The sequence below is a fragment of the Gopherus flavomarginatus genome, unplaced genomic scaffold (assembly GCF_025201925.1).
Source record: "Gopherus flavomarginatus isolate rGopFla2 unplaced genomic scaffold, rGopFla2.mat.asm mat_scaffold_108_arrow_ctg1, whole genome shotgun sequence".
NCBI classification, from domain to species: Eukaryota; Metazoa; Chordata; order Testudines; family Testudinidae; genus Gopherus; species Gopherus flavomarginatus.
Genome location: NW_026114632.1, coordinates 75,442 through 100,672, shown reverse-complemented (window position 1 = coordinate 100,672; position 25,231 = coordinate 75,442). Strand labels below are relative to the sequence as shown.

At 55.7% G+C, this 25,231-nt stretch overlaps 1 long non-coding RNA gene across 1 annotated transcript in view; it reads left to right on the top strand.

The window, feature by feature from the left end:
• Positions 1–16,310, top strand: part of LOC127041943 (uncharacterized) — a 158,978-nt gene extending 142,668 nt beyond the window's left edge. The window contains exon 4 of the long non-coding RNA XR_007771777.1: positions 16,247–16,310. This is a non-coding gene — a long non-coding RNA (uncharacterized LOC127041943). The remainder of the gene's footprint in view (positions 1–16,246) is intronic.
• The last annotated feature ends 8,921 nt before the right edge of the window (positions 16,311–25,231 follow it).

The following is a 25,231-nucleotide window of genomic DNA, read 5'->3' as shown; positions in this document are numbered from 1 at the left end:
AAACCCTTGGGGTCCCTGACTGCAGCTGCAGGGGCCCAATCCGTGGGGGCCCTGACCCCAGCTCCAGGGGAACAATCCGTGCGGGGCCTGACTCCTGCTCCAGGAGCCCAACCCGTGGTGGCCCTGACCCCAGCTCCAGGGGCCCAAACCGTTGGGGTCCTGACCCCAGGTCCAGGTGCCCAACCCCTGCGAGCCCTGACCTCAGCTCCAGGGGCACAACCAGCGAGTCCCCTAACCCCAGCTCCAGGGGTCCAACCCGTGCGGGGCCTCACCCCAGTTCCAGAGGCCCAACCGATGCGTCCCTCACCCCATCTTCCGGGGCCGAACTCGTGTGGGCCCTGACCCCAGCTCCAGGGGCCAAACCTGTGGGGGCCCTGACCCCAGTTCCTGGGGCCCAACCCTTGCGGGCGATGAACCCAGCTCCAGGGCCCCAACCGTGCGGGCCCTTACCCAAGCTCCAGGGGCACAATCCGTGTGGACCCAGACCCCAGCTCCAGTGGTAAACCCGTGGGGGCCCTGACCCCAGCTCCAGGGGCCCAGACCATGCGGGCCCTCCCCCCAGCTCCAGGGGCCACACCCTTGGGGCCCTGACCCCAGCTCCAGGGGCCTAACCAGTGTGGGCCCTGACCCCCGCTCTAGGTGCCCCAACAGTGGGGGCCCTGAGACCAGCTCCAAGGGCCCAACCCGTGCGGTCCCTGACCCGACCTCCAGGGGCTCCACCCTTGGGGGCCCTGACCCAAGCTCCAGGGGCCCAACCCGTGGGGGCCCTGATCCCAACTGCAGAGGCCCCACCCATGGGGGCCCTGACCCTAGCTCCAGGGGCCCCACCCTTGCTCGCCCTGACCGCAGTTCCAGGGGCCCCACCCGTGCAGGCCCTGACCCCAGCTCCAGTGGCCCCACCCATGGGGGCCCTGACCCCAGCTCCAGGGGCCTCACCCGTGCGGGCCCTGACCCTAGCTCCAGGGGCCGAACTCGTGGGATCCTTGACCCCAGCTCCAGGGGCCCAACCTGTGTTGGTCCTGACCCCAGCTCCAGGGGCCCAACCTGTAGGTGCCCTGACACCAGCTCCAGGGCCCAAACCCGTGCGGGTCCTGACCGCAGCTCCAGGGGCCCAATCCAAGCAGGCCGTAACCGCAGCTCCAGGGGCCCAACCTGTGGGGGTCCTGACCCCAGTTCCAGGTGCCCAACCCCTGCGGGCCCTGACCCCAGCTCCAGAGGCTCAACCCGTGGGGGCCCTGGCCCCAGCTGCAGTTACCCAACCCGTGGGGGCCCTGACCCTATCTGCAGGGGCACAACCCGTTCGTGCCCTGACCCCACCTCCAGGGACCAGACCCGTGCGTCCCCTAACCCCAGTTCCAGGGGCCCAACCCCTGGAGGCCCCAAAAGTAGCTCCAGGGGCCCAACCCCTGGGGGCCCCAACTGTGGCTTCAGAGGCCCAACCCCTGGGGGCCAAACACCAGCATTAGGGGCCCAACCCCTGGGGGCCCCAACCCCAGCTCCACGGGCCCAACCCCTGGGGCCCCAACCGTAGCTCCAGGGGCCCAACCCCTGGGGGCCCCAACTGTGGCTTCAGGGGCCCAACCCCTGAGGGCCCAACCCCAGCAATAGGGGCCCAACCCCTGGAGTCCCAAACCCCAGCTCCTGGGGCCCAACCCCTGGGGCCCCAACCGTAGCTCCACATCCCAACCCCGGAGGGCCTCAACCTCAGCAATAGGGGCCCAGACCCTGGGGGCCCCAACCCCTGCTCCAGGGGCCCAACTCATGGGAGCCCCAACCGTAGTTCCAGGGGCTCAAACCCTGGGGGCCACAACCCCAGCAATAGGGCCCCAAACCCTGGGGGCCACAACCCCAGCTCCAGGGACAAAACACCTGGGGGCCTCAGCCCCAGCAATAGGGGCCAAACCCCCGGGAGCCCCAACCCCAGCTCCAGGGGCCCAACCCCTGGGGGTCCCAACCGTAAATCCAGGAGCCCAACCCCTAGGGGCCACAACCCCAGCAATAGGGCCCCAAACCCTGGGGGCCACAACCCCAGCTCCAGCGGCTCAACCCTTCGTGGCCCCAATCCCAGCTCTAGGGGCCCAACCCCTGGGGCTCTCAACTCCAGCTCCAGGGTCCCAACCCCTGGGGGCCCCAACCGTAGCTCCAGGGGCCCAAGTCCTGGGGGCCCCAACCCCAGCAATAGGAACCCAACCCCTGAGGGCCCTAACCCCAGGTCCAGGGTCCCAATCCCTAGGGGCCCCAACCGTAGCTCCAGGGGTCCAACTCCTAGGGGCCCCAACCCCAGCTCCAGGGGTCCAACCCCTGGGGCCTCAAACGTAGCTCCAGGGTCCCAACCCCTGGGGGCCCGAACCCCAGCTCCAGGGGCTCAAACCCTGGGGGCCCCAACCGTAGCTCCAGGGGCCCAAACCCTGGAGGCCCCAACCGTAGCTCCAGGGGCCCAACCCCTGAGGCCCCAACCCCAGCTCCAGGGGTCTAAACCCTGGGGCCCTCAACCACAGCTCCAGGGGCCCAACCCCAGGGGGCCACAACCCCAGCAATAGGGGCCCAGCCCCTGCGGCCCTCAACCCCAGCTAAAGGGGCCCAACCCGTCGGGACAGCAACCATAGCTCCAGGGACCAAACCCTGTTAGCCCCAACCCCAGCTCCAGGGTCCAAACCCCTGAGGGCCCCAACCCCAGCAATATTGGCACAACCCCTGGGGGCCCCAACCCCACCTCCAGGGGCCCAACCCATGGGGGCTCCAACCGTAGCTCCAGGGGCCCAACCCCTGGGGCCCCCAACCCCAGATCCAGGGGCCCAACCCCTGGGGCCCCAACCGTAGTTCCTGGGGCCTAACCCCTGGGGGCCCCAATCGTAGCTCCAGCAGCCCAACCCCTGGGGGCCCCAACCCCAGCACCAGGGGCCCAACACCTGGGGCCCTAAAACCCAGCTCTAGGAGGCCAACCCCTAGGGGCCCCAACCGTAGCTCCAGGGGCCCAACCCCTGGAGGCCCCAATCCCAGGAATAGGGGCCCAACCCCTGGGAGCCCCAACCACAACTCTAGGGGCCCGACTCCTGGGGACCCCAACCGTAACTCCAAGGGCCCAACCGCTTGGGGCCCCAACCCCAGCTCCAGGGGCCCAACCCCTGGGGCCCCAACCGTAGCTCCAGGGGCCCAACCCCTGGGGGCCCCAAACGTAGCTCCAGGGGCGCAACAACTCTGGGACCCAACCCAAGCAGTAGGGGCCCAACCCATGGGGGCCCCAACCGTAGCTCTATGGGCTTAACCCCTGGGGCCTCAACCCCAGCAATAGGGAGCCAACCCCTGGGGCCTCAACCGTAGCTCCAGGGGCCCAACCCCTGGGGGCCCCAACCATAGCTCCAGGGGACCAACCCCTGGGGGCCCCAACCCCAGCTCCAGGGTCCCAACCCCTGGGAGTCCCAACCCCAGCTCCAGAGGTCCAACCCCTGGGGCCCCAACCATAGCTCCAGGGGCCCATGCCCTGAGGGCCCCAACCGTAGCTTCAGGGGCCCAACCCCTGGGGCCCTCAACCCCAGCTCCAGGGGCCGAACCCCTCGGGATAACAACCGTAGCTCCAGGGGCCCAACCCCTCGGGGCCCCAACCCCAGAAATAGGGGCCCAACGCTTGCGGGCCCCAACCGTAGCTCCAGGGGTCCAACCCCTGGGGTCCCCAACCCCAGAAATAGGGGCCCAGCCCCTGGGGCCCGAACCGTATCTCCAGGGGCCCAGCCCCTGGGGGCCCCAACCCCAGCTCCAGGGGCCCAAACCCTGGGGGCCCCAACCGTAGCTCCAGCGGCCCAACCCCTGGGGGCCCAAACCATAGCTCCAGGAGCCCAACCCCTGGGTGCCTCAACCCCAGTTTCAAGGGCCCAACACCTACGGGCCCCAATCCCAGCAATAAGGGCCCAGCCCCTGGGGCCCGAACCCCAGCTCCAGGGGCCCAACCCCTGGGTCCCCAACCGTAGCTCCAAGGGCCCAACCCCGGGGGCCCCAACTGTAGCTTCAGGGTCGCAACCCCTCGGGGCCCCAACCCCAGCAATAGTGGCCCAGGCTCTCGAGGCCAAAAGCCCAGGTCCAGGGGCCCAAACCCTGGGGGTCCCAAGCCCAGCTCTAGGGGCCCAACCCATCGGGGCCCAAACCCCAGCTCCAGGGGCTCAACCCCTCGGGGCCCCAACCGTATCTCCAGGGGCCCAACCCCTGAGGGCTCAACCCCAGCAATAGGGGCCCAGCCCCTGGGGCCCAAACCATAGCTCCAGGGGCCCAACCCCTGGGGCCCTCAACCCCAGCTCCAGGGGCTCAATCCCTCTGGACCCCAACTGTAGCTCCAGGGGCCCAACCCCTGGATGCCCCAACCCCAGTAATAGGGGCCCAACGCTTCTAGGCCCCAACCGTAGCTCCAGGGGCCCAACCCCTTGGGGCCTGAACCCTAGAAATAGGGGCCCAGCCCCTGGGGACCGAACCGTATCTCCAGGGGCCCAGCCCCTGCGGGCCCCAACCCCAGCTCCAGGGGCCCAACCCCTGGGGGCCCCAACCACAGCAATAGGGGTCCAACCCCTGGGGGGTCCAACCCCAGCTCCAGGGACCCAACCCCTGGGGACCCCAACCGTAGCTCCAGGGGCCCAACCCCTGGGGCCCCCAACCCCAACTCCAGCGGCCAAACCCCTTGGGGCCCCAACCGTAGCTCCAGGGGCCCAACCCCTGGGGGCCACAACCCCAGCAATAGGGGCCCAACCCTGGGGGCCTCAACCCAAACTCCAGGGGAACAACCCCTGGGGGCCCCAACCCCAGCTCCAGGGGCCCAATCCCTGGTGCCACAACCGTAGCTCCAGGGGCCCAACCCCTAGAGGCCACAACCCCAGCTCCAGGGGCCCAACCCCTGTGGGCCCCAACCGTAGCTCCATCGCATCTTATTTCGCTACATTTAATTTCATCATTGATGTACAAGGCTACTCCACCAGCTTTGCCTTTCTTCCTGTCTTTTCTGAACAGCACATAGCCTTCAATACCCGTGCTCCAGTCATGAGTACTATTCCACCAGGTTTCGGTAATCCCTATAATATCCGGCTTCACTTCCTGCACGAGTAACTCCAGTTCCTCCATCTTGTTACCTAGGCTCCTCGCATTAGTGTACAAACCTTTTAATTTTCGGCGTTTGGCGTCAGTGACATTCTTTCCCCCGTCGTGCACAAACTTTCTAACACCAGCATCACCCGTTACTCTGGTTTCTACTTCACTATTCCTCCTTGGATCAAATCTTGGGGCTGCAAGGGTATCCCCGCTCACTTTGTTTACTTCCCTCTCCAGGTTATGTTCTGGCGTGGAGATCTCCCGAACATTTCCCAACCATCTCCCCCAACCTTCTAGTTTAAAGCCCTCTTGATGAGGTCGGCGAGCCTCCATCCTAGAATTCTATTTCCCTCCTTGCTGAGATGAAGTCCATCCTGAGCAAACAGTCGTCTATCCGTAAATGCGTCCCAGTGACCGTACATCCCAAAGCCCTCCTTATAACACCACTCCCTGAGCCATCTGTTGATCGCCATAATCTTGTCACTCCTTCGTCGCCCCGCTCTAGGAACCGGCAAAATCCCACTGAAGATCACCTGAGCCTCGATGTCTTTAAGCCTCTTCCCCAGTCTGACATAGTCCTCCTTGATACAGTCCAGTGAGTAACTAGCTGTGTCGTTCGTTCCCACATGAAGGATAATCAACGGATTTTTTCCCGCTCCCGCTAAGATCGTATTCAGGCTCAAGTCCACATCCTGTATCTTAGCCCCCGGCAGACAGCACACTCTTCTGTTCTTCCGATCAGGTCTAGTTACAGGCCTGTCTACTCTTCTCAGTAGAGAGTCTCCAATCACGTAGACTTGCCTTTTCCTGGTGACAATGCGATTCTCCGGTCTATCCTCCACAGCAGCTGGCTGTGATTCCTCCCGATTTGTATTTGCCCTCACAATCCTCCTAGGGCTCGTACTTGATGTCACCTCCACTGACTGCTCCCCTCCATCTGCAGGACTAGCTGCTTCCCTCTTCTTCCTTGCCGTTACTCCTTCAGCAGCCTGCTGTGTTCTATCTTCATTTCCCAACTCAGCAAACCTATTCCTGAGTTCTATTTGTCCATCGCTGGCCCGTCTTATCCTCTCTCTGGTTCTCCTAGTGACATGCTTCCACCGTCCACTTTCCTCACCCAGTAGTCCCTCCTCAGAGTCCTTAGGTCCTGCTTTTGTCCGCTCGCCTGAGCTTGTCCCCTGTGCCTCATCATGTCTGTGTTCCATCATCTGCTCAAATCCCCTTCTAAACTCAGCCAGAGTTTCCACTTGCATCTCCAGTCCCCTTACCTTTTCCTCCAGCAGCTCTATCAGACGGCACTTCATGCAGATGAAACTCCTTTCAGGTGCTCCCTCTAGGACCATGTACATGCCGCAGCTACCGCATCCAGTCATCCTCAGTGTGTCTGCACCTGCTGCCTCTGCCTCCATCGTAGCGCTGCAACTCTGTGCCTGGCAATCCACAGCTCACACCGCACCGCAGGCCACCAACAAGCACAGGGCTGCCTCTTCCCTGGTCTGCCTTCCCGGTTCCTCTGCCTTGGTCTCCCCTGCAACCTCCCCCTGGAAACTCCCACTGAAACTCCCCTGTTAGCCGCTCTGTTCGCCGCCTCCTGTGCCGCTGCCTGAGTGCCTGGCTCCTTATATAGGACCCCTAATCAGGTAAGCCCCGCCCCCAACTCAGGGCTCAGCCTCGCTCTCAGCACACAGCCCCTAGCAGCCTGCACACACACTCACTCACACACAAACACCACAAACTACAAAAACCTGCTCCTCCAACAGCACTCCCACTGAAATGGATAAGACAGAGTCCGTCTGGGCAAAAATCACGCTGGGTAAAAAAGCAACTAGAGCTTCCCCTGAGATAGTGCTTGGGGTGTGCTACAGACCGCTGGGATCGGATTGGGATATGGATAGAGACCTCTTTAATGTCTTTAATGAAGTAAACACAAAGGGGAAATGTGTGATTATGGGGGACTTCAACTTCCCGGATATAGACTGGAGGACGAGTACTTGCACGAATAATAGGGGTCAGATCTTTCTGGATGTGATAGCGGATGGATTTCTTCATCAAGTAGTTGAAGCACCTACAAGAGGGGATGCCATTTTAGACTTGGTGTTGGTGAGCAGTGAGGACCTCGTAGAAGAAATGGTGGTAGGGGACAACCTTGGTTCGAGTGATCATGAGCTGATTCAGTTCAAACTAGATGGAAGGATAAACAAATGTAGATCTGCGATTAGGGTTTTTGACTTCTCGAGGGCTAATTTTAAAGAGTTAAGGAAATTAGTTAGGGAACTGGACTGGACGGAGGAATTAGTGGATTTAAATGTGGAGGAGGCCTGGAATTACTTTAAGTCGCAGCTGCGGAGACTGTCGGAAGCCTGCATCCCGAGAAAGGGGAAAAGAACCATGGGCAGGAGTTGTAGGCCAAACTGGATGAGCAAGCAACTCAGAGAGGGGATTAGACAAAAGCAGAAAGCTTACAGGGAGTGGAAGGAAGGCAGGATCAGTAAAGAAAGCTACCTTGCTGAGGTCAGAACATGTAGGGATAAAGTGAGGAAGGCTAAAAGCCGCATTGAACTGGAACTTGCAAAGGGAATCAAAACCAATAGTAAAAGGTTCTACAGCCACATAAATAAGAAGAAAACAAAGAAAGAAGAAGTGGGGCCACTATACACTGAGGATGGAATGGAGGTTAAGGATAACCTAGGCATGGCCCAACATCTAAACAAGTACTTTGCCTCAGTTTTTAATAAGACTAGTGAGGAACCTTGCGATGATGGAGGGATGATAAATGGGAATGTGGATATGGAAGTGGATATTACTGCAACTGAGGTAGAGGCCATACTTGAACAGCTCGATGGGACGAAGTCAGAGGGCCCGGACAATCTCCACCCGAGGATATTAAAGGAACTGGAGCGTGAAATTGCGAGCCCGTTAGCGAGAATTTTTAAGCAATCGATAAACTCGGGGGTTGTGCCGTATGACTGGAGGATTGCTAATGTAGTTCCTATTTTTAAGAAAGGGAATAAGAGTGATCCGGGTAATTATAGGCCTGTTAGCTTGACGTCTGTAGTATGTAAGGTCTTGGAAAAAATTTTAAGGGAGAAAGTAGTTAAGGACATTGAGGTCAATGGTAATTGTGACGAATTGCAACACGGATTTACTAAAGGTAGATCGTGCCAAACCAATCTGATCTCCTTCTTTGAGAAGGTGACGGATTACTTAGATAAAGGAAATGCGGTAGATATAATTTACCTAGATTTCAGTAAGGCGTTCGACACGGTTCCGCACGGGGAGCTGTTAGTTAAATTGGAAAAGCTGGGAGTGAATATGAAAGTTGTAAGGTGGATAAGGAACTGGTTAAAGGGGAGACTCCAGAGGGTCGTATTGAAAGGTGAACTGTCGGACTGGAAGGAGGTCACCAGTGGAGTCCCTCAAGGATCGGTTTTGGGACCGATCTTATTTAACCTTTTTATTACTGACCTTGGCACAAAGAGCGGGAATGTGCTAATAAAGTTTGCGGATGACACGAAGCTGGGGGGTATTGCTAACACGGAGAAGGACAGGGATACTATTCAGGAAGATCTGAACCACCTTGTAAACTGGAGTAATAGAAATAGGATGAAATACAATAGTGAAAAGTGCAAGGTCATGCATTTAGGAATTAATAATAAGAATTTTGGATATACGTTGGGGGCGCATCAGTTGGAAGCGACGGAGGAAGAGAAGGACCTTGGGGTACTGGTTGATAGCAGGATGACTATGAGTCGCCAATGTGATACGGCTGTTAAAAAAGCAAATGCGATTTTGGGATGCATCAGGCGGGGTATTTCCTGCAAGGATAAGGAGGTGTTAGTACCATTGTATACGGCGTTGGTGAGACCCCATCTGGAATACTGTGTGCAGTTCTGGTGTCCCATGTTCAAGAAGGATGAATTCAAACTGGAACAGGTTCAGAGACGGGCTACGAGGATGATCCGAGGAATGGAAAAACTGCCTTATGAAAGGAGACTCAAAGAGCTTGGCTTGTTTAGCCTGGCCAAAAGAAGGCTGAGGGGGGATATGCTCACCCTATATAAATATATCAAGGGGGTTAACGTTAGGGAGGGAGAGGAATTATTTAAGTTTAGTACTAATGTAGCCACGAGGACGAATGGGTATAAACTGGATATTAGGAAGTTTAGACTTGAAATTAGACGAAGGTTTCTGACCATTAGGGGAGTGAAGTTCTGGAATAGCCTTCCGAGGGAAGTAGTAGGGGCAAAAGACTTTCCTGGCTTTAAGACAAAGCTTGATAAGTATATGGAGGGGATGTTATGATAGGATCGTTAATTTGGGCAATTGATCTTGAATTACCACCAGACAGGTCTGCTCAATGGTCTGCGGGGAGATGTTGCATGCGATGGGTACTGAGTTGCTGCGGAGAATTCGTTCTTGGGTGCTAGCTGGTGACTCTTGCCCACATGCTCAGGGTTTAGCTGATCGCCATATTTGGGGTCGGGAAGGAATTTTCCTCCAGGGCAGATTGGCAGGTGCCCTGGAGGTTTTTCGCCTTCCCCTGCAGCGTGGGGCACGGGTCGCTTACTGGTGGTGTCTCTTCAGCTTGAGGTCTTCAAACCATTTTTGAGGATTTCAATAACTCGGTCCTGGGATAGGGGTTGTTATAAAATTGGATGGGTGGGGTTCTGTGGCCTGCCTTGTGCAGGAGGTCAGACTAGATGATCAGATTGGTCCCTTCTGACCTATGAGTCTATGAGTAGCTCCAGGGGCCCAACCCCAGGGAGCCCCAACCCCAGCTCCAGGGTTCCAACCCCTGGGGCCCCAAGCGCAGCTCCAGGGGTCCAAGCCCTGGGGGCCCCAACCGTAGCTTCAGGGGCCCAAACCCTGGGGGCCAAACCCCCACCAATAGGGGCCTAGCTCCTGAGGGGCTCAACCCCAGCAATAGGGGCCCAACCCCTGGGTGCCCCAACCCCAGCTTCAGGGGCCCAACCCCTCGGGGCCCCAACCGTAGCTTCAGGGCCCAACCCCTGGGAGACCCAACCCCAGCAATAGGGGCCCAACCTCTGGGGGCCCCAACCATAACTTCAGTGGTCCAACCCCTGGGGGCCCCAACCGTAGCCCTAGGTACCCAACCCCTGGGCCCCAACCCCAGCAATAGGGAGCCAACCCCTGGGGCCTCAACCATAGATCCAGGGGCCCAACTCCTGGGGGCCCCAAGCGTAGCTCCAGGGGCCCAACCCCTGGGGGCCCCAACCCCAGCTCCAGGGGCCCAAACCCTGGGGCCCTCAACCCCAGCTCTAGGGGCCCAGCCCCTGGGGGCCCCAACCGTAGTTCCAGGGGCTCAACCCCTGGGGTCCCAACCCCAACTCCAGGGGCCAAACCCCTCGGGGCCCCAACCCCAGCAATAGGGGCCCAGCCCCTGGGGGCCCCAACCCCCGCTCCAGGGGCCCAAACCCTGGGGCCCTTAACCCGAGTTCCAGGGACCAAACCCCTGGGTGCCCCAACCCCAACTCCAGGGGCCAAACCCCTCGAGGCCCCAACCCCAGCAATAGGGGCCCAGCCCCTGGGGGCCTAAACCCCATCTGCAGGGGCTAAACCCCTGAGGACCCCAACCGTAGCTCCAGAGACCCAACCCCTGGGGGCCCCAACCGTAGCTCCAGGGACCCAACCCCTGGGGGCCCCAACCCCAGCAATAGAGGCCCAGCCCCTGGCGGCTCAAACCCAGCTCCAGGGGCCCAAACTCTGGGGGCCTGAACCCCAGCACCAGGGTCCCAACCCCTGGGGCCCCTACCCCAGCTCCAGGGGCCCAAGCCCTGGGGTCCTCAACCCGAACTCCAGGGGCCCAACCCCTGCGGACCCCAACCGTAGCTCCAGGGGCCCAACCCCTGGGGGACCCAACCCCAGCTCCAGAGGCCCAACACCTCGGGGCCCCAACCCCAGCAATAGGGACCCAGCCCCTGGGGCCCCAACCGTATCTCCAGGGGCGCAACTCCTGGGGGACCCAACCCCAGCTCCAGGGGCCCAACCTCTGGGGTCTCCAACCCGAGCAATAGGGGCACAGCCCCTCGAGGCCTCAACCCCAGTTCCAGGGGCTCAACCCCTGGGGGCCCCAACCCCAGCTCTAGGGGCCCAACCCGTGGGGTCCCCAACCATAGTCCCAGCGGCCCAACCCCTGGGGGCCCCAACCCCAGCGCCAGGGGCCCAACCCCTGGGGCCTCAACCGTAGCTGCAGGGGCCTAACCCCTTGGGCCCCCAACCGTAGTTCCAGGGGCCCAACCCTTGGAGCCCCAACCGTAGCTCCAGGGGCCCAACCCCTGGGGTCCCAACCCCAACTCCAGGGGCCAAACCCCTGGGGGTCCCAACCCCAGGAATAGGGGCCCAGCCCCTGGGGGCCCCAACCCCCGCTCCAGGGGCCCAAACCCTGAGGCCCTTAACCCGAGTTCCAGGGATCCAACCCCTGGGTGCCCCATTCCCAGCTCCAGGGGCTCAACCCCTGGGGGCCGCAACCGTAGCTCCAGGGGCCCAACCCCTGGGGGACCCAACCCCAGCTCCAGGGGCCCAACACCTGGGGGCCCCAACCCCAGCAATAGCGACCCAGCCCCTGGGGCCCCAAGCGTAGCTCCAGGGGCCCAACTCCTGGGGGACCCAACCCCAGCTCCAGGGGCCCAACACCTGGGGTCTCCAACCCGAGCAATACGGGCCCAGCCCCTCGAGGCCCCAACCCCAGATCCAGGGACTCAACCCCTGGGGGCCCCAACCCCAGCTCCAGGGGCCCAAACCGTGGGGTCCCCAACCGTAGTTCCAGGGGCCCAACCCCGGGGGGCCCCAACCCCAGCGGCAGGGGCCCAACCCCTGGGGCCCCAACCGTAGCTGCAGGGGCCTAACCCATTGGGGCCCCAACCGTAGTTCCAGGGGCCCAACCCCTGGAGCTCCAACCGTAGTTCCAGGGGCCCAAACTCTGGGGCCCTCAACCCCAGCTCCAGGGGCCCAACCGCTTTTGCCCCAACCCTAGCAATAGGGGCCCAGCCCCTTGGGGCCACAACCCCAGCTCCAGGGGCCCAAACCCTGGGGCCCTCAACCCCAGCTCCAGGGACCGAACCCCTGGGGGCCCCAACCGTAGCTCCAGGGTCCCAACCCCAGCTCGTCCCGACCCCAGCTCCAGGGTTCCAACCCCTGGGGCGCAAACGTAGCTCCAGGGGCCCAAGTCCTGGGGGCCCCAACCGTGGCTTCAGGGGCTCAACCCCTGGGGGCCCCAACCATAGCTCCAGGGGCCCAACTCCTGGGGGACCCAACCCCAGCTCCAGGGGCCCAACACCTGGGGTCTCCAACCCGAGCAATAGGGGCCCAGCCCCTCGAGGCCCAACTCCAGTTCCAGGGGCCCAACCCCTGGGGGCCCCAACCCCAGCTCCAGGGGCCCAACCCGTGGGGGCCCCAGCCGTAGTTCCAGCGGCCCAACCCCTGGGGTCCCCAACCCCAGCGGCAGGGGCCCAACTGCTTTTGCCCCAACCCTAGCAATAGGGGCCCAGCCCCTTGGGGCCCCAACCCCAGCTCCAGGGGCCGAAACCCTGGGGCCCTCAACCCCAGCTCCAGGGACCGAACCCCTGGGGGCCCCAACCGTGGCTCCAGGGTCCCAGCCCCAGGGAGTCCCAACCCTAGCTCCAGGGTTCCAACCCCTGGGGCGCAAACGTAGCTCCAGGGGCCCAAGCCCTGGGGGCCCCAACCATAGCTCCAGGGGCCCAACCCCTGGGGCCCCAACCCCAGCAGTAGGGGCCCAGCCCCTGGTTGCCCCAACCCCAGCTCCAGGGGCCCAACCCCTGGGGGCCCCAACCGTAGCTCCAGGGGCCCAACCCCTGGGGCGCCAACCCCAGCAATCGGGGCCCAACCCCTGGGTGCCCCATTCCCAGTTCCAGGGGTCAACCCCTGGGGGCACCAACCGTAGCTCCAGGGGCCCAAGCCCTGTGGGCCCCAACCGTAGCTCCAGGGGCCCAACCCGTGGGGCCCCAACCCCAGCAGTAGGGGCCCAGCCCCTGGTTGCCCCAACCCCAGCTCCAGGGGCCCAACACCTGGGGCCCCAACCGTAGCTCCAGGGGCCCAACCCCTCGGGGCTCCAACCCCAGCTCCATGGGCCCAACCTCTGAGGCTCCAATCGTAGCTCCAGGGGCCCAACCCTGGGGTCCCCAACCATAGCTCCAGGGGCCCAACCCCTCGGGGCCTCAACCAAAGCAATAGGGGCCCAGCCCCTCGAGGTCCGAATCCCAGCTTCAGGGGCTCAGCCCCTGGGGGCTCCAACCGTAGCTCCAGGGGCCCAACCCCTGGGATACCCAACCCCAGCAATAGGGGCCTAACCCCTGGGTGCCCCAACTGTAGCTCCAGGGGCCCAACCCCTGGGGGCCCCAACCGTGGCCCTGGAGAACCATGAGTAGTAATGAGCACGATCGTATTCATCACCATGCAATTTTGACAGGTTTCCACGGCCCTTTTATTGACATGAATAAAAAGTGTATTAAATATCAGGGTGGATTAATAAAAAAGTTAAATAATATTGTAATCTAGGTTTATAAAGGGAATTTTCTAAGGCAAAACCTGTTTGGTAAGCACAGGATAAAAAGGTATTGAAACTAGTCAATATCAATGTAGGTTAAGAAAAAACATTAAAAACTAAGTTTAAAAGGATAATTAACTGAAGCAAAACCTGTTTTGTAAGCACATAACCAAAAACTATAAAGAAATACTTATAAACTAGGTTTGAAAAAAATTGACAAAGGCAAAGCCTGTTTGGTAAGCACAGCATAAAAACTTTATAAAAAAGTGGCTAAGAAAAACACAATAAAGCTTAGGGTAAACTTAAAAAAAGTTTACCTTTGCAGTCTTTTTGTAAAACGAGGTAGCTTTTTTGGTTTAACCCTAGTAAATAAAACACATTAAAACTAATTAATACCAATGTAGGTTAAGAAAAAACGAAGTTTAAAAGGAAAATTGACAAAGGCAAAGCCTGTTTGGTAAGCACGGGGTAAAAAAGTATTTAAACTATTCAATATCATTGCAGATTAAGAAAAAAGAGCAAAGATAGAGAGCACATGGCGGAATCAGAATGAGACAGAGAGAGAAGCAGGCACAGTCTGTTTAGTAAGCACAGGGTAAAAAAGCATTCAGAATCAGGGCGGGTTACAAGACAAGAAAAGCGAAGAGAGAGTCCACTTTGCAAAGAGCAAAGATAGAGAGCATAGGGTAGGATTGAAGAGAAAGAGAGAGAATTGTTACCTTTTCCCGTCTTTCTGTAAAATGAGGCAGCTTTCCTGGTACAAACCCTCTCAGGCTTGTTATCACCGCCTTTGGATCGGACCAATCAGAGGTGGTTTTACAACAGCGTCATAGAATTCATTTTCCTGAACCAATCCTATTGTCTCAAGACTTTAAGCAAGAGCCAGCGCCCCCTTCTTTCCCCCCTTCCTTTTATCTGTTTTTTCTTATCTAAAGAAACAGACCCGCAGCATTTTCCCGCCAAGTAGCCCTTTTACAAAGATGTTTTTATAAAAGTTAAAACCACAAGCTTTTTGTAATACACCATTTTTAAAGTTTTTCCCTAGGTTTTAAACTAACAGGTTTTTTTGGTTTTTTTTTAGTAAAAACAATGTGAAAGTCGGGCAAAGCACCTGTTAGCAAAGAAGCCTCTGTGAGCAGTGGGTCAGAGATAAAAAGGCTACTTCTTTCCCAAACTTTTTAACAAACACAAGTTACAGTTACATTAAGTTTTGCAAAGGGATAATGACTCGAAAAGACAAACCTAAGACACAACCCTTTTGTATGTGTTGTAATAAAAAATTATGCAGAAGCACCCTAGATTTTTTTTTAGTAACAGGCGGTTTATAGTCCCCATATTTAGTAAACCTGCAGATTAGAGAGAAGATTGCTTTTTTCCCCACTTTTTAACAAATAAAGGTGAAAAGGAAACCTGAAGACCCATTGTCTTTATTTAGGCATAGGTGTTTTAATAACATGTAAGTGTGCAAAAACAGTTTAGGGTTATAAAACTAATGTGTTGTAACAAAAAAAGGTTATTTTTTTTTTAATTGTAGGCTAACCCGGGCCATTTTATAGTAAAAACAGCAGGCTTTTGCAGCAGCTGTTAGCAAAAACATCCTCTGTAAGTCAGTAAATTAAAAATAAAAAGAACAAAACATAACAAGGTCTTCTTTTAAAGCAAAAGAACGCCAAAAACAGGTATTAAAAAGCATACTAATTTACTATCAAAACTAAGCTTTTTAACCATTAAAGTTTAAAAGCTAAGGTGTGTAGCCAAAAACCTTCCCGCGTTTTTTAAAAAACTAACTAAGACAACTCCCCCTCCGCTCTTAGCTAAACAGCCAGAGCCTTCGGCTTTTTTTTACCCTGTAACAAAAGCTAAATACCGTTTTAAAATGTGTTTTTAAAGTAATACCTAATTTTTTTAACTTACTAACAATGAAAAATAAGTTGTGTAAAAGTTTAACGTGGTTTATTTTTAAATTAGCAGTTTTGTTTTAAAAACTAAGGCCATGAGACAAATTAAAGAAATACAGGTTGCAGTTTTTAAAAAGTTTTTGGTTACAAGGGTGTAAATGGGTACATTACCATTTACAAACGCTTTTTATTAACTGTTTAAACACATTTACTATAAAAAATAACATTTTTAGACATTAAAGCTAAAGTATATAGGCACTCCCCAAGCCACACCCGCCTTTTTTCCTAGAAAAGTGCCCTTTACACACCCTGTTTTTTTTAAGAAACGCCTTTTTAAATATTAATTTTGGGGGGTGGAGGGCAAAACCTTTTTTTAAAAACAGGTTTAAACCTATAAATAGAGGAACAAAAAACTGAACAAGCCTGTTAAAGAAATATTGCTAATACAAGACTTTTACCGTTATGGGGAGCAACAACATGGTACGAAACCTTACTATAATTTGTGTGGGTCGCCAAGGTATTACACCAGTTTTATGCTTAGTTAAAAGGCAATATTTTTTCTTTTAAATAGGACACGGCCTTTTTTCTTGACATTCCAGATGCCGCGCTACAAGCTTTAAACTTTGGTAAGCTAATTAATATGCTACACAATTAATTTATTTTTAAGATAAAATGTTTTAAAAAATTTTATTTTTTTAATTTAGAACAAGATGGAAGTCAAAACCACCCAATAGTTTTCCTGAAATTCCAGAAGAAGGTGTGAACTGTTTTTTAAATATGTGTTTTTTAAAATAAAAAAATCTGATGTTGCAAATAGTGTGCATTTTAGGGGCTTGAAAACCCTTAACGCTTTTACTGTGCCGTTGTACCGCCCCAGCGTGGTGTAAACTATAAGAGTGCTTTATTTTGTACATTGTATTTAAACGCGGATTTTAGCCCCTTTATTGCTAAAACGTTTTTAAAATATATATATTTGGGGAACAGCTTTGTTGTTGTTAGTAAAAAAAAGCCGTGCTAAAAAACATTCTGTTTATGTGTCTCGGCAGACTCATCAAGCATTATTCCTCAATAAGAAATGTTGGAGCGGAGCGCACTTAAAGAGGCCAAGAAATTTCCTTTGAGGTAGCTGCAGTTGGAAGCAAGGGTATTAAGCACAGCGATTTAGAACAGCCCTGCGCGTCCAAATCCCTTATTGCACAAAACCAGCCGGCACTAAAAAAGGCCAAAAAGTCTACCTCTAAAACAGCATTCGTTTTCAGGGAGGGGGAAAAGGGGCTCAGACCCCCCGCTTTTGAACGACCCAAAGCTACCTCTACAACTTCCAGGAACCATGGTAAGCGAAGCAGAGTAGTTAAAGCCCCTACTTTTCAACAGACCTTTACCTCCCAGCTCCAGGGCCCAACCTGTGCGAACCCTCACCCCAACTCCCCGGGCCCAACCCGTGTGGGCCATGACCCCAGCTCCAGAGGCCAAACCAGTGGGGGCCTTGACCCCAGCTCCAGGCGCCGAACTCATGGGGTCCTGACGCCACCCTCAAGAACTCAACCCGTGGGGGCCCTGACGCCAGTTCCAGGGGCCCCACCCGTGGGGGCCCTGACCCCAACCTCAAGGGCCAAACTCGTGGGTGCCCTGACCCCAGCTCCAGGGGCCCCACCCGAGTGGGTCCTGACCCCAGCTCCAGGGCCCCAGCCCGTGGGGGCCCTTACCCCAGCTCCAGGGTCCCAACCCGTGCGGGCTCTGACCACAGCTCCAGTGGCCCAACCCATGGAGGTGCTGACCCCAGGTCAGGGGCCCAACCCGTGGGGGCCATGACCCCAGCTCCAGTGGCCCAACCCATGGGGGCCATGACTCCAGCTCCAGTGGCCCAACCCGTGCGCACTCTAACCCCAGCTCCAGATGCCCCACCTGTGCGGGCCCTGACCTCAGCTCCCGGACCCCACCCGTGGGGGCCCTGACCCCAGCTCCAGAGGCCTAACCCGTGCGGGCCTGACCCCAACTCCAGATGCCCAACCCGTGGAGCCCCTGACCACAGCTCCAGTTGCCCAACCCTTGCGGGCCCTGACCCCAGCTCCAGGGACCCAAACCGTGTGGGTCCTGACCCCAACTCCAGGGGCCCAACCTGTGGGGGACTTGACCCCAGCTCCAGGGGCCCAACCCATGGGGGCCATGACCCCAGCTCCTTGGGCCCAACCCGTTCGGCCCCTAACCCCAGCCCCAGGGGCCCCACAAGTGCTCGCCCTGACCCCAACTCCACGGGCCCAACACGTGCAGGCCCTGACCCCAGCTCCAGGGGCCAAACCCGTGGGGGCGCTGACCTCAGCTCCAGGGGCCCAACCCGTTCGGGCCCTGACCCCAGCTCCAGTGGCCTAACTCCAGGGAGACTTGGAAATCGCAGAGATGCTTAATGACTTCTTTGTTTCGGTCTTCACTGAGAAGTCTGAAGGAATGTCTAGTATAGTGAATGCTTACGGGAAGAGGGTAGGTTTAGAAGAGAAAATAAGGAAAGAGCAAGTAAAAAATCACTTAGAAAAGTTAGATGCCTGCAAGTCACCAGGGCCTGATGAAATGCATCCTAGAATACTCAAGGAGTTAATGGAAGAGGTATCTGAGCCTCTAGCTATTATCTTTGGGAAATCATGGGAGACGGGGGAGATTCCAGAAGACTGGAAGGGGGCAAATATAGTGCCCATCTATAAAAAGGGAAATAAAAACAACCCAGGAAACTACAGACCAGTTAGTTTAACTTCTGCGCCAGGGAAGATAATGGAGCAGGTAATCAAAGAAATCATCTGCAAACACTTGGAAGGTGGTAAGGTGATAGGGAATAGCCGGCATGGATTTGTAAAGAATAAATCGTGTCAAACTAATCTGATAGCATTCTTTGATAGGATAACGAGCCTTGTGGATAAGGGAGAAGCGGTGGATGTGATATACCTAGACTTTAGTAAGGCATTTGATACGGTCTCACACGATATTCTTATAGATAAGCTAGGAAAGTACAATTTACATGGGGCTACTATAAGGTGGGTGCATAACTGGCTGGATAACCATACTCAGAGAGTAGTTGTTAATGGCTCCCAATCCTGCTGGAAAGGTATAACAAGTGGGGTTCCGCAGGGTTCTGTTTTGGGACCGGTTCTGTTCAATATCTTCATCAACGATTTAGATGTTGGCATAGAAAGTACGCTTATTAAGTTTGCGGACGATACCAAACTGGGAGGGATTGCAACTGCTTTGGAGGACAGGGTCAAAATTCAAAATGATCTGGACAAGTTGGAGAAATGGTCTGAGGTAAACAGGATGAAGTTCAATAAAGATAAATGCAAAGTGCTCCACTTAGGAAGGAACAATCAGTTTCACACATACAGAATGGGAAGAGACTGTCTAGGAAGGAGTATGGCAGAAAGAGATCTAGGGGTCATAGTGGACCACAAGCTTAATATGAGTCAACAGTGTGATACTGTTGCAAAAAAAGCAAACATGATTCTGGGATGCATTAACAGGTGTGTTGTAAACAAGACACGAGAAGTCATTCTTCTGCTTTACTCTGCACTGGTTAGGCCTCAACTGGAGTATTGTGTCCAGTTCTGGGCACCACATTTCAAGAAAGATGTGGAGAAATTGGAGAGGGTCCAGAGAAGAGCAACAAGAATGATTAAAGGTCTTGAGAACATGACCTATGAAGGAAGGCTGAAGGAATTGGGTTTGTTTAGTTTGGAAAAGAGAAGACTGAGAGGGGACATGATAGCAGTTTTCAGGTATCTAAAAGGGTGTCATCAGGAGGAGGGAGAAAACTTGTTCACCTTAGCCTCCAATGATAGAACAAGAAGCAATGGGCTTAAACTGCAGCAAGGGAGATTTAGGTTGGACATTAGGAAGAAGTTCCTAACTGTCAGGGTAGTTAAACACTGGAATAGATTGCTTAGGGAAGTTGTGGAATCTCCATCTCTGGAGATATTTAAGAGTAGGTTAGATAAATGTCTATTAGGGATGGTCTAGACAGTATTTGGTATACTCCCAGGGGACTGGACTCGATGACCTCTCGAGGTCCCTTCCAGTCCTAGAGTCTATGAGTCTATGAGTAATCTGTGCCCCCCATAAACCACCTAATCCCCATGGGAACCCCTACAGCCAGGATGTTGGTATCTGTCCCCCTATAAATCTCCTAAGCCCTCTGGAACCCTTCCAGTCTGAACGTAGGTATCTGTGACCCCCAGAAATCCCCGAATGCCCCAGGAACCCCTACAGCCTGGACTTAGGTATCTGTGACTCCAACGAACCTCCTAAACCACCCAGGACCCCTTCAGCTAGGACGTAGGCATCTGTTCCCCCCTCAACCCCCAATCCCCTCGGGACCCCTAGACCCTGGACGTAGGTATCTGTGTCCGCCCCGATTCCCTAAGCACCCCCATTACCCCTTTAGCCTGGACGTAGGTATCTGTACTCCCACAAACCCCCTAAACGTCCCAGCGACCCCTTCAGCCTGGAAGTCCCTATCTGTGACCCCCACGAACCTCTAACCTCCCAGGGATCCCTACAGCCTGGACACAGGTGTCTGAGCACCCCACAAACCCCCTAAGCTCCTCGGGACACATCCAGCCTGGATGTATCTGAGCCCCCAGTGAACCGCCTAATCTCCTCGGGACACCGACAGCCTGTACCTAGGTATCTGTGCCCCCCACAAACCCCCTATAACCCCCAGGACCCCTCCAGACTAGATGTAGGTATCTGTACCCCCACAGCCTCCCTGGGACTCCTACAGCCTGGAGGTTCGTATCTGTGCCCCTCATGAAACCCCAACCCCCCCTGTCCCCTCCAGACTGGACATAAGTATCTGTGCACCCCACGAACCCATAAGCACCTGTAGGGACGCCTACAGCATGGACTTGGGTATCTGGGCCCTCCCCAAAACCCCCTAAGCCCACCAGGGACCCCTATAGCCTACAGATAAGCATCTGTGCTCCCTGAACCCCATAAGCCCCCCCTGGACCCATCCATCCTGGACTTAGGTATCTGTGCCCCACATGAACCCGTTAAGCCCCCCAGGGACCCTCCAGCCTGGATGGAAGTATCTGTGCCCCTCACAACCTCTAAGTGCCGAGAAACCCCTCCAGCCTGGAGGTAGTTATCTGTGCCCACCAGAAACCGCTTTAGCCCCCCCAGGGACCCCTCCAGCCTGGATGCAGATATCTGTGCCCAACACAAACGGCCTAAGCCCCCCCCCCTGGGAACCCTCCAGCCTGAACCTAGGTATCTGTGCCCCCCAACACACTAATTCCCCCTGGAAGCCCTATTGCCTGGAAGTAGGTATCGCTGCCCCCCACAAACCCCCTAAGCCTTCCAGGGACCCCTACAGCCTAGAAGTAGGTATCTCTGCCACCCAGAAAACCCCTAATCCACCCAGGGACCCCTACAGCATGGACCTAGGTATCTGTGCCCCCCAGGAACTCCCTAAAGCCCCCAGAAACCACTCCAACCTGGACATAGATATCTGTGCCTCCCAAAAAACCCTAAGCCCCCCGGGACCCCTAGAATATGGAGATAGGTATCTCTGCCATCCGCAAAAACCCCTAATCCTCTCCAGAACCTCTCCAGCCTGGATGTACATATCTGTGCCCCTCCCCACAAACCACCTAAGCCCCCCGGGACCCCTCCAGCCTGGATGTAGGTATCTGTGCCCCCCCAAAGCCCTAAGCCCCCCCAGAATGCCTATAGCCTGGACGTAGGGATCTGTGTCTCCTACACTATCACTAAGCCCCCCCCAAGGGACCCCTCCAGGACATACATAGGTATCTGTGCCCCTCACCAAGTCCCTATACCCCCAGGGATCACTGCGCTCACCACAACCCCCTAAGTGTCCAGGGACCCCTTCAGCCTGGACGTAGATATTGCTGTCCTCCAGGAAGCCTTTAATCCCCACCAGGACCTCTACAGCCTGGACACAAGTACCTATGCCCCTCACAACCCCCCTAACTCTCCCAGGGTCCCGCCCATACTGGATGTAGGTATCTGTGACCCTACGAACCCCCGTAAGCCCTCGAGGGAACTCTACAGCCTCCACGTAGGTGCGATGCTCTGTGCATTACCCTGTGTGGCCACACGGTGTCACTGTTGCACCATGCAGGAAATGCTCTGTGCATTACGCTGTGTGGCCACACGGTGTCACTGTTGCTCCATGCGGGGAAATGCTCTGTGCATTACCCTGTGTGGCCACACGGTGTCACTGTTGCACCATGCAGGAAATGCTCTGTGCATTACGCTGTGTGGCCACACGGTGCCACTGTTACTCCATGCGAGGAAATGCTCTGTGTATTACCCTGCGTGGCCACACGGTGCCACTCTTGCTCCATGCAGGAAATGCTCTGTGTATTACCCTGCGTGGCCACAGGGTGCCACTCTTCCTCCATGCAGGAAATGCTCTGTGCATTACCTTGTGTGGCCAAACGGTGTCACTGTTGCTCCATGCAGGAAATGCTCTGTGTATTACCCTGCGTGGCCACACGGTGTCACTCTTGCCCCATGCAGCAAATGCTCTGTGCATTACCCTGTGTGGCCACACAGTGTCACTGTTGCTCCATGCGGGGAAATGCTCTGTGCATTACCCTGTGTGTCCACACGGTGTCACTGTTGCTCCATGCGGGGAAATGCTCTGTGCATTACCCTGCGTGGCCACATGGTGTCACTGTTGCTCCACGGGGGAAATTCTCTGTGCATTACCCTGCATGGCCACACAGTGTTACTGTTGCTCCATGCGCAAAATGCTCTGGGCATTACTGTGATGGAGTGGGGACTGTCTGTGTGGGGGATGGGAGAGCAGGGGGTGACTTTAGGTGAGGGACAGGACCTAAGCCTGTAACTCGAGCTAGGCAGGGCTGAGAGAGTGAGCACCTTTGCCCGGGAAGCTGGACACAGGAAGGGGTCGGCTGGAGGGAGTTAGTTCAGTTTTGGTTTGGAGCTGGGTAGTTGGAATTCAGAGAATCCCAAACTGGGAACTAAGCTTCCTGAACCCCCAGAAGGACTCGACTGACGGGTCCTGGTTGTGCCCAAAAGCCCTGCTGTATCCTTCGTTCCTGTTGGCCAAAACAACCCTCTGTTTTACTGGCTGGCTGAGTCACTGTGTGTCCCTGGAAGAGGGGTGCAGGGCCAGATTCCACCACACTCCATGACACCCCCTAAGCCCCTCTGGGACCCCTGCAGCTTGGACGTAGGTATCTGTGCCCCCCACCAAACCCCTGAGCCCCCCAGGGACCCCTTCAGCCTGGACCTAGATCTCTGTGCCCCCCAGGAACCCCCTAAAACCCCCAGGGACCCCTTCAGCCTGGACATAGGTGGAACCCGTCTGCCAGGCTGAATTGATAGCAGCAAGGACTGGGTTCAATACATAGGGGTCCCTTCCCCATTACGTAATGCAAACCAGATCAAGCCCTCATCCAGTGACATGGGAAAATTTTACATACACACCCCTAGGTGCCTCAAAGAAGGAATACTTCCCCTCTCGCAATCATAGAATCTGGGTATAGCAGAAAATGTTTAATAACGTGAGATAAACAACATAGCATTAAATTTGGAAAACACGTCAACTAGGCCGTGTCCTTTTCTCTGGGCTCTAGAATCTAGCAATCTCCAAATCACCCCAAGACTCCAAAGTACAATACCTCAAATATTTCAAGACTCCAGCAACCCCATAATCACCCACATTCCCGCAGCCCCAGAGTTCAAGAGTCTATCTGCCGGGTTTTCCCCCCTGCCAGGCTGGGTAGAAAGGGGCACCTTACGTGGTCCACTGCTGTCTGCCCTGCCTCTCCGTGGGATTCTGCTTCTACCTTTCCCACAAACTGCTCAGCTCCGTCCACCAGCTGCTCTGCTCCACCAGCCAACCTGTGATCTGCTCCAGCTGTCTCCAAAAACTGCTTAGCTTATTTCACTCCGTGAGCCATTCCAAGTGTTCCACAAACTGCTCTTCTCTATCAGCTGCTCTGCAATATTGTTTCAAACTCCCCCACTGTTTAACACAGCACTTCAATCACTTCAGCTCAGGAACCTGGATCTTCAGTTATTAAGAAATTCAACAACCAGCTCTACTGTTCAACTGTTAAAAGAGAAGAAGATGTAATTGGTGTTTCTGGCTCATCCAAGGAGCCCACTCCCTTGTCTAGTGAGTGTCACTCAACCGATGGTGAGAATCCCTGTCTCAAAGCTGTTTCACAGTTCCTCATCCACACAATCAGGGTGACAACACTCCACATCTCACACCCCAACAACAAATAAACTGGGGATACCATAGCTGCCAAAGTAACCATCCCAGGCTGTCGTGGCCGTGTCACGCACGGTGGGTGTGTCTATGCAAACATGATCAGACCCTGAAATCCTTTTCCACACTTGCCATAATTCACTACCAGATGTGAGGGTAGAGTTCATCCTGCTTCTGCTTACATAGGTATCTGTGCCCCCCACAACCCCCTAATCCCACCAGGACCCATCTAGCCTGGATAATGGTATCTGTGCTCTCCACAAACCTCTAAGCTCCCCAGGGAACCCACAAGCCCAGATGTAGGCATCTGTATGCCCCACACACCCCTTAATACCCACAGGAACCTTCCAGACTGTAGGTAGGTATCTGTGACCCCTAGAGCCCCACAAAGTCCCTCGGGACCCCTACAGCATGGATGTTTGTATCTGTGACCGACAAAAACCGCCTAAGCTACCCAGGGCCACCTACCATCAGGATGTAGGTATCTGTTCCCCCCCCAAACACACCTAATCCCCCTGGAACCCCTCCAGCCTAGATGTAGGTATCTCTGACCCCACGAATCCGCTAAGACATGACAGGACCCCTCCAGCATCGACATAGGTATCTGTGCCCACACAACCCTCCTAAGACCCCCAAAACCCCTCCAGCCTAGACGCAGGTATCTGTGCCCAGCATGAACCCCCTAAGGTCCCTAGGACCCCTCTTGCCTGGATGAATGTATCTGTGCCCCTTACAAACCCCTAAGCCCCCCCCCCAGGATCCCTATAGACCGGACGTAGATATCTGTGCACCCTCACGAACCCACTGATCCTCCCAGCGACCCCTACAGCATGGAAGTAGGTATCTGTACCCCAAAATGCCCCAAAGCAACCCCAGGACCCCTACAGCCTCGATATAGGTATCTGTGCCCCCGCACAACTCCCTAATACCCCCAGAACTCCTCCAGCCAGGACGTAGATATTTGTGACTTCCAGGAACCCCCAAAGCCCTCCCCAGGACTTCTCCAGTCCCTACAGAGGTATCACCAGCCTTCTAAGACCCATAGGGCCCCCACCAGCCTGGTTATAGCTATGTGTACGCCACACAAACCCCCTAAGCTCCCCAGGGCCCCCTCCAAACGGTACGTAGGTATCTGCGCAACCACAAACCCTTAAGTCCCCCAGGGACCCCTCCAGACCATACGTAGGTTTCTGTGACCCTTACCAACTCCTTAAACCCCCAGGGACCACTACAGCCTGGACATATGTATCTATGCTCACCACAACCCCCTAAGCCATCCAGGGACCTCTCCAGGCCTGACGTAGATATTTGTGCCCCTCATGAAGCCCCTAATGCCCACCAGAATGTCTCCAGCCTGGACGTAGCTATCTGTGCCCCCCACGACCCCTAAGCCCCCCAGGTATCTCTACAGCCTCTACATAGGCGTGATGCTCTGTGCATTACCCTGCGTGGCCACATGGAATCACTGTTGCTCCAGCCAGGAAATGCTCT